The 15,993-nt window shown below is 39.6% G+C and overlaps 1 long non-coding RNA gene across 1 annotated transcript; it reads right to left on the bottom strand.

The window, feature by feature from the left end:
• Positions 1-560: 560 nt before the first annotated feature.
• LOC131514470 (uncharacterized) lies at positions 561-10,190 on the bottom strand. Its single transcript, XR_009263083.1, has 2 exons — positions 9,819-10,190; positions 561-1,793 (listed from the first exon to the last, which is right to left on the bottom strand). It is a non-coding gene; the product is annotated as an uncharacterized LOC131514470 (long non-coding RNA).
• Positions 10,191-15,993: the final 5,803 nt, after the last annotated feature.

The raw sequence follows: 15,993 nt of genomic DNA on the forward strand, positions 1-15,993 counted from the left end.
CTAGAATGTAGTTTACATCCCCACCCACCTTCTTAAGTGGCACTGAAACAATTTTATCTATCTCCTCTAGAGTGTGTCCTTGGCAGGAGGGAGTGTCAAAGCTAAGAAGAAAAGTTTTAGATTGCAACACCCTGTGTTCAAATCCAGACTTTACTACTAGAATGTAAGCTCCTTTAGAATGAAGATCTTGTCTTGTTCACAGCTGCATTCTCAGACCCAGCATAGTATCAGGGCCAACACAGAGCAGGCTCTCAAATATCCGCTGTGTGAATTTACCAGAGGTGTAAACTTAGCCAGGCACTTTAATCTCTCTAAGCTTCTCTTTCCTCACCAGTGAAATGAGGCTAAATATCTACGTTGCAGTGTTACTATAAGGGTTAAAGCTGATAAATACAAGACCACGAGAATAATACCCAGCACCACAGCTGTCACTCAGTAAATGGTTGCTATTATAGCAACTGCATTCTTTGATTACGATCAACCCAATTAAAAGTTGGCTCTTCCAAGTCTTCCATTAAGATGAATTTAAAGAGTCATATTAAAAACAAAGTTATCACAAAAACAGTTCAAGATAGGTTTTTATTTCCAAAAAACAAAGCTAAATAAATTCCACTGTAGCTTTTATTTATCCAGTTGGATAGGAAAATACTGTGGGGGTTCAACATCAAGAAAAAAATTGTTTATACTCAATAAACAATTATATTTGTAGATTTTCTTAGCTGTATCTTTATTATAATTTGGTTCCATTATATTTGGTAAAGTTTTCTACTTAGCATGAAATACCTAAAAACAAATTTTAAGTTACCAAATAGTTTTTAGAATTTACATGAATTTTTAAAGATGTTGCTTTAAAAAAAAAAGCCTATAAAATGGGCAATGCTCCAATTCTGTACAGCAATAAAGAGAAAAAAATCCTTCAAAGATTGGACTGGCTTATGTATGACATCCTATGTCCTTAAGACTAACGGTATCAAATTTAGTTGTCAGCTGACAGAGCTGAATTTCTGACATGTGGCATATACTAGAGTCTCACAATGAATTCCTCAGGGCACCTGTGCCACAAAGCCTGCTAGAATCAGCCTACCCCAAACTTAATCCTGACAAAATTTTTTTTCTGAACCCCCTTTTTTTTTATTTTTTTTAATGTTTTATTTATTTTTGAGACAGAGAGAGACAGAGCATGAGCAGGGGAGGGGCAGAGAGAGAGGGAGACAGAGAATCCGAAACAGGCTCCAGGCTCTGAGCTGTCAGCACAGAGCCCGAAGCGGGTCTTGAACTCACAGACCATGAGACCATGACCTGAGCCGAAGTCAGACACTCAACCGACTGAGACACCCAGGCGCCCCTGAACCCCCTTTTAAAAAAATCTTTCAGAAAGCAGCAAATTTTAATTGCTGTTTTCTGAAAGAAAGAAAGAAAGAAATTTCCAATTAGGATATCTGAAACAGACCCACTATATTCTAAGCACCTTTGTAAAAGGAACTACTATTAAATATACAAGTTTTCTGAATATTACCGACAAAATTTAGGATTCTATTCAGTTACATGGTAAAGAATACATTTTTTTGGAGCAGCAATTTACCTTATTTTAAGTATCAGTGTTCTTACTTGACAGTTAATTTTTAGTTCAATGTAAATAAATAAGACCTGGAAAAATAGTTTGTAATTTAGGATGCTGTACTTCATATCCCATAATTATTGTTATGTCCTCCTCAGGAATGTAGGTCGAGGATATCCTAATTCTGTCTGACATGTTGATGAGAACTTGATAGCGAGGAATTCTTTTCACTGGCCTAAAAATATAAAAACATGAATTAAGAGGTCAAAAATGGGAGTTAATATATTATCTATATTACAAAATTGTGTAGGAGGCAAATGCTTTACTATTCATTCCTCAAAAAACCCACTGTATAAATTAGTTTAACTAAAATAACATTTAATATTTTTATGCATATTGTATTTACAGCCAAATGGCTCCTACCAATAATCTAATGTGGTTTAAATTACTTTACATGTTCAGTTTTGTTTCAAAGACTAGATGGGGCACCTGGGTGGCTCAGTTGGTTGAGAGTCTGACTTTGGCTCAGGTCAGGATCTCACAGTTCATGAGTTCGAGCCCCGCGTTGGACTCTGTGCTGACAGCTCAGAGCCTAGAGCCTGTTGCAGATTCTGTGTCTCCCTGTCTCTGCCCCTTCCCCACTCATGCTCTGTCTTTCTCTATCTCTCAAAAATGAATAAACATTAAAAAAAAATTTAAAAAAAAAAGACTAGGATTCACAGTGGCTAATCCAAGTCAAACTGTTCTCAGGGTGAGGTAATAGATATTTTTCAAGAGGGATGATTTGTGCTATTTTATTAAAAGAATAATACCCTTGGGGCGCCTGGGTGGCTCAGTTGGTTAAGCATCTGACTTCGGCTCAGGTCATGATCTTGTGGTTCATGGGTTTGAGCCCCGCGCCGGGCTCTGTGCTGCCAGCTCAGAGCGTGGAGCCTGCTTCAGATTCTGTGTCTCCCTCTCTTTCTGCCCCTCCCCTGCTCGTGCTCTGTCTCCCTCTCTCTCTTTCAAAAAATAAAAAATTTTTGGGGCGCCTGGGTGGCTCGGTCGGTTGGGTGTCTGACTTCAGCTCAGGTCATGATCTCGTGGTCTGTGAGTTCGAGCCCCGCATCGGGCTCTGTGCTGACAGCTCAGAGCCTGGAGCCTGTTTCGGATTCTCTGTCTCCCTCTCTCTCTGCCCCTCCCCTGTTCATGCACTGTCTGTCTCTGTCTCAAAAATAAATAAACGTTAAAAAAAAATTTTTTTTAATAAATAAATAAATAAAAATTTTTTTAAAAAAGAATACCCTTTTATAACTTGTTTATCAGGAGGGTATGTATGTTTCAGCCACTCTTCTGCTGGAGATCTGGCTTCAATATCTCGACCAACAATTACTCCCAGATAGCCATGGTTGATTGTGGATGATCACCAATCCCACCTCAAAATAGTGTCCGGCCTATCTTAGTTTCCATACTAAGGGATGAAAAGCCCAGGTGGCAGGAGAAAGTGCTAGCCTAAATGATCCTGAAACCAGTAAGTGATCCCTAAATTTAAAATAAAAAATCCTCCAAATATCATGCTACTTACCATCTGGCGGGTGGTGGAATGTGTGTGTGTGTGTGTCTATTTTTTAAAATCTGAAGATTGTATCACTTATCCTCTGCTTCCCTTCTGCAAACAACTTTGAGCAAAGAGTTAAAAACAGATAAATAGTGACAACACTTCATACATACATCAGGTTTACACTGATCACGTTAATTACATACTTATGTTTTATCTGTCTCTATATAAGACTATGAACTCCTTAAGATCTGGGCTATATCTTAAACATTTCTTTTCCCACTATCTGGCTAATAACAGGCTAAGAAGAGGAAAAGCTGGCTGTCAGATCTTTTGTTTTATTCCCTATCAGAGGGATAGCGTTTATAGCAGAGTACAATGCTGGTACACATAGAAGTAGGGAAGGAAAATGCAAAGCACTGGTTCTACAACGTATGTTCAGAATGCCCATTTTATCTCTAAATGGGTATGCTTTTATTTCTCTAAAGTTTAGCTTTCTCAGAAAATAAGTCTGTGGCTATGCAAAAACATGTTTTGTTGTCTAAACTAATCTCTTAAATTATTTCAGAACCTATATTCACTTTAAGCTTACAGATCTAAGCTATAGGCTCTAAGTGTCCACCTCTGCCCTTTAGCCACCTGCACAACTGACTTATTATCACTTGTGCCACACATGCCTCACCAATAGAACAAAATACACTGCTCAGGGAAAGTTGCTTTTGAAATTCTGACTGCAACCACTATAAAAGTGCATCTAATAAATTAAGTTAACTTTTAATAAACAGATGCTTAAATTGAATTTGTTTCCATTAGCATTAAATTTTACTTTCAAAGCTTATTTTAGAAAACCATATTTGTATTTAATAGCAATAACGCATTTGTAGCTCATACAAAAAGGTTTGTTTTCCTTTTATTGAATCAGTCACATTTACTGTAATTCATTAAAAAAGAATTGGTACAACAATTCAAATATATCAACTCTAGCCCAAGTAAATAGCATCAAAAGAAAATTTTTCTTAGTTTATGCTAAATTAATCACGGAAAGTCTAAGATGTTCTATATTGGAGTGGGGGTAAGGTATAATTAATGCTGAATGTCAACCAAATAAAATACAAAATTATTTTTAATATATCAAGTGTTTCACCAGCTCAATACTAAAGTAAGCATAGATTTCTTTTTCATCATCATCGTACCTATTTCTAAAATTATAAAGATGCAGTGATTACAAACTGATGTGTCTCTACAAAGAAGCCAATATGAATATGCAGTAGAAACCTTTAAAAGAATGTACTTGCAAACCATAGAGGTCAGCATGTATTTGAGGAATGACTATATTGGTTTCATTCTGTAGGAATGTTGAGATTTCATAGTACCCCAAAATGTTACTACTCTTAAACATTTAAAAACATTCAATTGTTTACTACTTCATTTGAATAATAATTATCTCATGACTATTAAATTCAACACCGTGGAAATGTTTTATGTAAATGTTTAGACACTTCATTAACAAATATTAACTAATGATTTTTCATATTATTTGGGAATAACTCTGGAAACATAACACTGCAACAACCACACAACTGAATAACTATGAGAACACCTGCAGCTCTGAGATTTGTACAGATTCCAGCCACTTACCCCATCCACCACAGCAGCCCTGATGGCAGGAATAGTAGAAACCCCAGCAGTATCCACACAGCCACCCAACTACTGCTTTGCTATGTGTGAACAAGTGTGTTCAGAAAGGGAACATGGGAGTTGGGAGAATAATGAACTTTTTTGAAACACAGCTATGGCATGATAGGGGTAATACCACTTCCAGAGGTAAAAATGGAGGTTGTACTTTCTTTGCTTAGTTTTCAGTCCACTACTTATCAGAACTATTATTTACACTTAAAATTTTTTTTAACGTTTATTCACTTTTGAGAAACAGAGAGAGTGTGAGCGGGGGAGGGGCAGAGAGAAGGAGACACAGGATCAGAAGCAGGTTCCAGGCTTCCAGTTGTCAACACAGAGCCTAACCTGGGGCTCGAACGCATGGACTGCGAATCATAAACTGAGCCAAAGTTGGACGCTTAACCAACTAAGCCACCCAGGCACCCCATATTCACGCTTTTTGAACACCTGTAGATAAATGCAATGCATCTATATACCTAAGTGAGTATGCAGACCTGAAAGAAAATGTAAATCTAAAGAATTTTTAAAAATCATGATCAGGATTATGGAATGTAGTGTCACTGTAATGCTACACTTGCAACATATGATAAAGGGGCACAAACCAAAAATGCTTGAAATTAATAAAAAAAATAAAGAGAAATCACTTAAATTTTAAGTATTTGCTTTAAAAGAAAAAAAGAATTCTCAATACCATTCTCATTCTCCCCTTCTTATCCTGTCTCACAAAGTGCTATTTCCCATGAATGTTCCCTGTCTAGTCATAGAAAGGATAAACAGCCTAAAAGCTTGCACGTAAGTGCCCTTAACTGAATCAGCTACATCACAAATAAGGCCAGACATCTTTTAGTTTTTGCCACTGAGAACTCAAATGAATTATGATGGAGAGGTTTTCATGACTAATTTGGAAAAAAGTGGATTATGTGTTTGAAACTATTTATCAAGTCTTTAATAATAGTGATGGAAACTAAGGAATATTGGTTTACCTAGAGCATAGTTCCTTTTTCATAATCTATCCCCATTTCTAGCCAAGCCTAAAATAATCTGGGACAAATCGAATAAATATCAAGTTACCTAATTATTTCTTACAGTTTTTCTCATTCTTCTTCTTAAATAAGAATAAAATCAGCACAAAAATGTCAAAAATTTTATTTTTATTTTCAAGGTTTGCAATGAACTTTGGATAAATCTTCTTAAATTTGTAGTGCCTATTAAACTATTCTGTTTACTGATGCCTGTGGTCAGTGATACCCCTTGGCCCATAATTATTTTTGGACCACTCTTCATTCCCTAGTGGTCGTGATGCTTTTAAATTCATGGATTTACACTATTATCTGAAAAGTTATGTAAACATTTATGTGTATGTATATAGCTAGACAGACATATAAATCTTCAAAATAAAAGCATTACTCTTTTGCCACATCTGCCATTACTCCTAACACTACAGTTGAAAGAAAATGAATCTGCCTCCTCTTTTTTAAAAGGAAGTAATTATCCTTACTCTTAGTTCTCTGCCTTTTAAAATATTTATGCAGAAAAAACATGGATTTAATAAGTATTAAGTAGATGACTAGAAACTAGGTAAATCTTCCACATGGTCAGAAAAGACCTTTCCTAACTTCCTTTATTTTATACACAAAATCTTCATTCAAAATATATCTTGGAAAGGGTATGTGCAAGTCAAGAATCAGATTAGGACTCAAAGGTAAAATGTGAAAGCAGATTTATATCACATAAACATATACTACTTTATCTTTAGTAACCAGTCTTTCATATGAGTCATCCATGCTTTCATTCTTTGGTATGCCCATCTAAAACCATTCCAAAAATCAGAAAGCACTAAAAATAAATAAAATGCTTAAAATATGCATATTAATATATAGCAAATGATGCTGCTTGTTACATAATGTCTAGCTGTCATCTGAGCAAAGGACTTGTCTTTTTTTTTTTTTTTTTTTCTTCTAGAGAGACAGTGGGGGAGAGGGACAAAGGGCCAGAGGGAGTGAGAGAAAATCTTAAGCAGGCTCCACACTAAGTGCAGAGCCCAGTACATGGGGTTCGATCCCACAACCCTGGGATCAGGACCTGAGCCAAAATCAAGAGTCAGACACTCAACTGACTGAGCCACCCAGGCGCTCTGAGAGGGGACTTGCCTTTCATCCAACGACACTGAGTTGATCTGTGCGAAAGTTAAGAGAAGACAGATCTCTCTTGTAAAACAAGAATATTAAAATACATAAACACACACATTCTGTATCATGACCAGTAAATTTTCTCTTTTTCATGAAATAAGGTGTCAGAACTTCAGATTATTGTATCACAAGAATATAATCTATAAATCAGAAAAGTATAATCTGGCTACATAACATTTTTCTGCGTTTCTATAATAATTTTATTTTTCCTTACAGTCAATTTCCTTTTCCCACAAAGGCTCTTTTTCTCGTTTTGTACATGCTTATTTTTTTGTTACATGTTTAAAAGGACTATAAATCAGATAAAATTTATTGTTCAGAAAAAACTTTTTGGAGCATATTTGTTTTTAGAAAGTGAAATACATCTTATAGGGCAATGAGTCACCTCTGGAATACTTTGGAGCTTTTTTGGGGTCAACACTGGTCTATTCTAATGGTAAAAAGAATTCTAAAACCCTATATACCAATATTTAGCATTGATATGTGATTTTATAATAATATTTTGCTACTGTTCTCTAATGTCCCAAGAACATATAAAACTGCAAACAAAATAATGGAGGCTGAGGGTAAAATCCAGATTTGGGGCAGCCAAGAAACTTACCACATCCTCTACCTCAGCCCTCAACGACATGACACACGATGCCTGTCTGAAATAGCAAGAGTAACTTGGGTATTTCTCTCCCCCAAAGGATAGGTCAAATATACACCAATAAATTGCTAAAAGTAAAATTTTTGTGTATGGCAGAATAAACTACTCTCAGGTATATGGAAGGATGAATATTCTTTTTTTCTGAATATGATTTCTTTTCCAACTACATAGGGAAATGACAGATGAAATAGATAAAGACAAATTAAGATCACTTTTCCATTATCCTCACAGTCTTGCTTCATCTTCCTGGAGATAAAGCTAAAAAGTAAACATTTTTCAGAAACTACACTTTGTCAACTAACGTTATTAAGTGATCTTATTTCTCTCCAAAATTGTCTGAGCCCCCATTTCCCCATCAGTGCTCAAGCTAGTGTTTTTTTTTTTCAAGCTAGGTTTTATGAGATTTGAAGAAGAGTTCCTCTTTGTTCTTAAAGCTAACTGAAATTTTTAAGTAGTCAAATCACTCAAATATTGTTGAAAAGTATTCTACTAATCTAAACAAACAGATTTAGTGTTACAATTTACTACACCATCCTCTTCTGCCCTCAGGTAAAAGGAGGGACGATTTAATTACAAAGCTTCCACTACAAAAGGACAATGCATACTGATCTTGGATTGGTTTAGTTTACTTTTGTTTTCAAATATTTACACTAGGATGATTATATCAATGTGTTAGGAGGTTTCTATTCCTGAACCTTTTCAACATAAATAGTAAGATGTGCACTTTTTAGTTTGTTTATTTACTTTGAGAGAAAGAGCACAGCAAGCAGAAGGAGATTTGGAAGGGCAGAGAGAGAAGGAGAGAGAGAATCCCAAGCAGGCTCGGCACTTTGCACTGAGTCCGACTTGGGGCTTGATCTTACAGACCGTGAGATCATGACCTGAGCCACAATCAAGAGTCAGACGTTTAACCAACCAAGGCACCCAAGCACCCGACATGTTGTTTTATATACTTTATTTGCCAAAAGCCACTACATTGACTAATCATTATTATCTGCCCTACAATCCCAAAATATTTTATTAAATAACATGTAAAGGTCTCCTCTGAAGGATGGTAGCAATTTTTTTTAAGGATGAAAGAAAATAAAAGAATTACAGTACAACACAACTTTTTTTTTCCTTTAAGACTGTGACAATTGCTCACATACCCCGGAGACAAAACACTACAAGGGTAGAGCTGTCTACGGAAAATAGAGCTACAAAACCCTCAGTACACTATTTGCAACAATTTCCACAGTAATAAGTCTTCTAAGATGCTTCTCTATGTATTATTATCAAACAAAAAGAAGGAAAACATGTTTACTCACCCTTAATGTGAAAATTCCTTTAGCAACATTTGCATGTGAAACAACAGATGGTTTTCCAATTACTACTGCCAAACTCAGAAGGTTACTAATTTTTAGCTTTTGGCATTTTTACTTTTTGGATTGAAAGCTATTATAAGCATTACCAGGTCATTAGGTTTCTTCCCAGCTATTACTCGATTTAAAATAAATGATAAATAGCTTAACTTGGTTCCCCTAATTCAAGCACCCAATCTTCCACAAAACTTGGGTTCACTTAACAGGTGTCTCACATTTGTGAGCCCAGAAAGCTTACTTCATCTATGCAGCAAAAACAGTTAAAGAGACATCTTAGACTACCAGAAAAGCTTCCCTCACTAGGATTAGAAGATACTTTCTTAAGAGGGGACTGAAATTCCTGAGACCCATTTAATTTTTTTTTTTCCAACGTTTTTTTATTTATTTTTGGGACAGAGAGAGACAGAGCATGAACGGGGGAGGGGCAGAGAGAGAGAGGGAGACACAGAATCGGAAACAGGCTCCAGGCTCCGAGCCATCAGCCCAGAGCCTGACGCGGGGCTCGAACTCACGGACCGCGAGATCGTGACCTGGCTGAAGTCGGATGCTTAACCGACTGCGCCACCCAGGCGCCCCAAGACCCATTTAATCCATAGTTCCTGTATTAAAACGATAAAAGGTTAGAACTTGGTACAGAATAAAAAATTGAGAGAGCCTAATTACATTGGACTTTTCTGCTGACTTGAGCTCTCTCACTCTGGTTACTAAGATGGCATTTGTCGGTCAGTGTAACATAGCTGCCTACGTTTTCCCTGCGGTGTTCATCCGCCAAAAGAACTACTGGTTTTAGACATGTAGTGGGGCAGAAAATCAATGTGCTATCATTTTTTAAGCTGTCATTTCTCACCTTTAGCTGACTCTTCACCAACAGTAGCCTGACTGGTTTCTCTCAACTTCTTTCCCTGCATCTGGTTTGTTTCTTGATTTACCATGCAATCCTGGAGTTGAAGGACCACAGAGGTCAACTCTGGGCCCACCTTCTACTTAATCCCAAACCTCTTCTACAGCATCTTTGATAAATGGTCTTCAGCGTTACAGAATTGGTAGAAAACTATAAAGAGTAATAGCATAAAAAGCCAGTCTTGGGACTAGGGAGAAAATATGAAATAAGAGGGGAAAAGTATATATTGAGGAAGAGGAAAACTACTAATTTTTTTTCAATATATGAAATTTATTGTCAAATTGGTTTCCATACAACACCCAGTGCTCATCCCAAAAGGTGCCCTCCTCAATACCCATCACCCACCCTCCCCTCCCTCCTACCCCCCATCAACCCTCAGTTTGTTCTCAGTTTTTAACAATTTTTTTATGCTTTGGCTCTCTCCCACTCTAACCTCTTTTTTTTTTTTTCCTTCCCCTCCCCCATGGGTTTCTGTTAAGTTTCTCAGGATCCACATAAGAGTGAAAACATATGGTATCTGTCTTTCTCTGTATGGCTTATTTCACTTAGCATCACACCCTCCAGTTCCATCCACGTTGCTACAAAGGGCCATATTTCGTTCTTTCTCATTGCCCTGTAGTACTCCATTGTGTATATAAACCACAATTTCTTTATCCATTAATCAGTTGATGGACATTCAGGCTCTTTCCATAATTTGGCTATTGTTGAGAGTGCTGCTATAAACATTGGGGTACAAGTGCCCCTATGCATCAGTACTCCTGTATCCCTTGGGTAAATTCCCAGCAGTGCTATTGCTGGGTCATAAGGTAGGTCTATTTTTAATTTTCTGAGGAACCTCCACACTGGGAAAACTACTAATTTAAGAAGGGAAAGCAGACAAATAACAGATTGGCCTGAAGGTCAGTACATCCTTCTCTTTCCCTGAATTGTAAAGATTTTAACCTAGCTTCTCAGCAAACCCACCATGTGTTCATGTATTAAGAGTGTCTGTATGTTTTCTAAAGTACATCAAGGATCCCCCTGAATGCAAGCATAATTTAAGAGACTTTAAAGCGAAAATGCTGGCTTTAAGTGCATGAAAAATGCACAAGAATTCCAAAACTGTACATCTAAACATCATTGGTGAGTCGCACATTTCACTACCTATGAGAAGGGCCTTAAAAATAGGGGTGCCTCCCCAATTTTAATAGCAGCACTATCAACAATAGCCAAAGTATGGAAAGAGCCCAAATGTCCACCGATGGATGAATGGATAAAGAAGATGTGGCATATATATACAATGGAGTATTACTCAGCAATCAAAAAGAATGAAATCTTGTCATTTGCAACTACGTGGATGGAACTGGAGGGTATTATGCTAAGTGAAATTAGTCAGAGAAAGACAAATATCATATGACTTCACTCATATGAGGACTTTAAGAGACAAAACAGATGAACATAAGGGAAGGGAAACAAAAATAAAAACAGGGAGGGGGACAAAACATAAGAGACTCATAAATATGGAGAACTGAGGGTTACTGGAGGGGTTGTGGGAGGTGGGATGGGCTGAATGGGTAAGGGGCACTAAGAAATCTACTCCTGAAATCATTGTTGCATTATATGCTAATGTGGATGTAAATTTAAAAAAATAAAATAAAATAAACCAATTAAGTAAGATTAAAAAAATAGGGGTTCCTGGGGGGAGCTGAGTCAGTTAAGCACCCTATTCTTGATTTTCAACTCAGGTCATGATCTTGCAGCTAGCTCTGCACTGACAGCAGGGAGCCTGCTGGGATTCTCTCTCCCTCTCTCTCTCCCCCTCCCCAATTCATGTGCGCACACGCACACGGGCACGCACGCGCGCGCACACACACACACACACACACACCCTCTTCCTCTCCCTCTCTCTCAAAATAAACTTAAAAAAAAAAAAAAAAAAACTCTTACTCCAGTAACAATATAAAGGTACAGAGGCTGAGATGAAGTCCAGATAGAAGGGGAATGTATGGCTTACTTAAAATATATTAACCAATTACAACGTGTGGAGCTTATTTGGGTCCTGATTCAAACAAACTAAAAAAATATTTACGGCAGGAGATATTTGGAAATTTAAATAGTGCCTAGATGTTTGTCGTTATTTCTATATGTTTGCTATTTTCATAATATAGTTGTTAAAAATGGCATCTTTCCATTATAGTATGCTGTTTCTGACAAGAATATAGGGAATGGGGGGAAGAAAAAGCAGGAAAAGACTTGGGTGGGTCACAAAGGATAGACATGCAGAGTCTGAAAGGCAGGCTGAAGCCCGATGCCAAGCCTAGACACGTGTCTGGGTAAACAGCAGGCTACAGTGGAGGGAAACTGGAGTCGCTCTCGGATAAAGTGCGAGGTCCATGACAGGGAAGAGGGCAAGTCTGGAGAGTGGGGGTGTGATCAGGTCACAAGAACAATGAGAAGAGGATACTGGTTTCTCTCCGCATAAAAACGTGATAGATTATCAAGAATGTATTGAAAGTCCACCATGTACCGACCACTGTCCTGGACATTATGGAATATTCAAGAGATATACACGTCCTAGAACTTGGCTCAAGAGTCAGCATCACTACAAAATCACCAGAGCAGACTATTCACAGAAAGTAGTGGCCTCGGTGTTAACATTCGACAGAAAAACTTATTTCCGGTTGAGTCCACAGTTACTGACGGAAGACTTCTACTGATGTAGATCCAGGTTGCTTAAAAGCCACAAAATAGGGGCACCTGGGTTAAGCAAGAGCCTCTTGGTTTGGGCTCAGGTCATGCATGATCTCTCAGCTAGCAGAGTTCGAGCGCCACGTGGGGCTCTGCGCTGGCGGTGCGCAGCTTGCTCAGGATTCTCTCTCTCCCTCTCTCTCTCTCTGCCCTTGCCCCGCTCACGCTGTCTCTGTCTCTCTCAAATAAATTAAATTAAACTTTTTCTAAAAAAGCCACAAAATACCTGAAGAAACTAACCAATGGGATGTAACAAGGGGAGGAAACCTGACATCGACCGGAAGAGAGAAAGTGCGGAACACAAAGCACAAACCAAACTTTGAGAAAGATAAACACCTGTCCTCCCCGAGGCCAACAAAGGCGCACTAAAATATGCACGTCGCCTCCTTCTCCCTCACCCCAAAATACCTGAAATGACGCAACAGAGGCAGAGGGCGCCGCCATCGCCCAGGCTCCTCGTCGATCCTGTTCAGGGGTCCCAGAGAGGAGGCCCCTCGCGGGCCGCGCCCTCAATCCGCACGCGGCCCCGCGGCCCGGTGCCCTAAGGAAGCAGGCGGATGAGAGCCAGGGGCCTCTGCCAGGGTGCCCCCCACCTGCGCCCTAGTGGTCTAGCCCCGGCTCCCGCTCCTCACTTCCGGGTGGGGCGCGACGGGAGGCTGCGGGCACGACGCGGGCGAAAACCGCGCTCCCTCCGGCGGGGCGGCTCGGGCATTGCGGCGGGAGCGCGCTGCACACGGAACCGCCGCGCGCACTCTTCTGGAGGCTTTAGCGGGGCTAGGGCGCCCCCCCGGGGGTCTGAGCCGCACCTTCTCCGCCTGCGGAGTCGCCCGGCCCTACACAGCGTCTGTTCTACCGAGTCCACCCAGAGCTCCCGCTCGTGTGGTGAAGCGCCGTCCTAGGCGGTGGCTCTGCCCTCTTTTGCCCACTGGTAGTGCCAAGTGGCAGGATGGCCTTCCTATCCGCCGCATCACTCACGCTTCTTATACAGCCAAGGGCTGTCGATTTGATCCATTTTCTCCCCTCTCCTCTCAGGCAACCGCCTGAGAGCAGGCCTCTGGCCCCACTGATCACCCTACTCCAGTCTCAAAATCTGATCCCCTCAAATCCACACCAGAACGCAGTGGCCTAACTTAAACTGACTCTCATCGCCTTCTTCCCAGTTTGGGAAGGACAATACCAGACCCTTCCCGCCAAACCCTTTAGGTGGTTTCTGATGGGCAGCAGCAGGGAGACCAACGCCCTCTTCGAGGTTTCGAAGGCCCCTCAAGATCTGGCCTCTTGGGGGCCCCTGGGTGGCTCAGTCAGTTAAACGACGGACTTAATCTCCGCTCATCATGAGCTCACAGTTTGTGAGTTCCAGCCAGCATTGTGTTCTGCACTCTTTCTGAGCCTGCTCTTTCTGACCCTTGCCCGCTTGTGCTTTCTCTCTCAAAATAAATAAACTTAAAAAATTTAAAAAGATCTGGCCCCTGTGCTTTTCCCATTCTCATCCCTCCTTGTATGCTCCAAGAGAAGACGAATAGACTCCCTTCTCTGGTATAGTCCTCATCCCAGTTGCCTCCCGGGCTTGTCTGGCTATTTTACTCATCTTTGAGTTAAAAAATGGGCTCTGACATCCTATCTTCCGGGATGGCCATCCCAGCTGAGTTAGAGGACCTTCTTGGGATCTCCGGAGCACCTGCCTGTTTCTCTCCATTGTAGTCACCATCATTATCCACCTATGTAGTCACTTACCTTGCCCACCCCACTTGCAGCAGTTTATTGCCAGCTATTAGGCACCAGGCACGAAGTTAAGCAGGTGTTATAAATTATTTAATACTTAGAACTACCTTATGAAGTAGCCTCTATTATCCTCAGCATACAGGAGGGGTATAGACTAAGCAAGCTTAAGAAATTTGTTCAATGTTACATGGCCCAGACACAGGGAACTCAGGCTTCCATATTTTTAAAAATAACCCTCCAGGTGATTCCCATATACAGCCCAGGAACCACTGCTCTAGCCTGATGAGCTCTTGTAGGACCAGGGGCCTTGTGTTTCATCTGTGGACCTAGTCCAGTGACTGGGTTGGTGTTGTGGAATACATGGAGGTTTTATTTGATCTTCTATACCACAATGGAAGGCAGGCCATTCAGGAATCATAACTGCCTTTTTGCTGTTACGCAGAGACTCAGAAAGCCAAGTGAGTTGAGAGTTCATAAGTAGCAGTACCATGGTTGAAGACTAGAGACATCTGACTCTTCTTATGCTCTTTTCACCATAGTAGCCTTTTCTGGGACAGCCTCCCAAAGGAAGATTTTTTTTTTGATTCTTCCTAGAAAACTTTGGTAATAAGGATTAGTTTTTTTTTTTTAATTTAGTTAACATATAATAATGGTTTCAGGAATAGAATTTAGTGATTCATACTAAATACAACATACTTACATACAACAGCTAGCGTTCATCCCAGCAAGTGGCCTCCTTAATGCCCATCACCCACTTAGCGCCCCCCCCACCATCATCCCTCCAGCAACCCTCACTTTCTTCTCTGTATTTAAGAGTCTCTTATGGTTTGTCTCCCTGTTTTTATCTTATTTTTCCTTCCCTTCTGCTATGTTCAACTGATTTGCTTCTTAAATTCCACATACAAATGAAATAATATATTTGTCTTTCTCTGACTGACTTATTTTGCTTTGCCTAATACATTCTAGTTCATCCATGTTGTTGCACAAGGCAAGATTTCATTCTGTTTGATCACTGAGAAATATTCCATTGTATCTACATACCACATCTTTATCCATTCATTAGTTGATGGACATTTGGGCTCTTTCCATACTTTGGCTATTGCTCATAGTGCTGCTATAATCATTGGGGTGCATGTGCCCCTTCAAATAAGCATTTTTGTATCCTTTGGATGAATACTTAGTAGTGTAATTGCTGGGTTGTAGAGTAGGTCTATTTTTAATTTTTTGAAGAACCTCCATTCTGTTCTCCAGAGTGGCTACACCAGTTTGTATTCCCAGTGAGAGTGCAAAAGTGTTCCCCTTTCTCCAAATCCTCACCAACATCTGCTGTTTCCTGAGTTGTTCATTTCAGCTATCTGACAGGTATGACATGGTATCTCATTGTGGTTTTGATTTGGATTTCCCTGATGATCAGTGATGAGAATCTTTTCATGTGTCTGTTAGCCATTTAGGATGTCTTCTTTGGAAAAGTATCTATTCATGTCTTTTGTCCATTTATTCACTGGATTATTTGTTTTTTAGGTGTTGAGTTTGGTAAATTCTTTATAGATTTTGGATACTAACCCTTCATCTGTCATTTGCAAATATCATCTCCCATGTTGTCAGTTGCCTTTTGGTTTTATTGATTGTTTCCTTCACTGTGCAGAAGCTTTTTATCTTGATGAAGTCCCAG

This window comes from Neofelis nebulosa, chromosome 6, assembly GCF_028018385.1.
Source record: "Neofelis nebulosa isolate mNeoNeb1 chromosome 6, mNeoNeb1.pri, whole genome shotgun sequence".
NCBI lineage: Eukaryota > Metazoa > Chordata > Mammalia > Carnivora > Felidae > Neofelis > Neofelis nebulosa.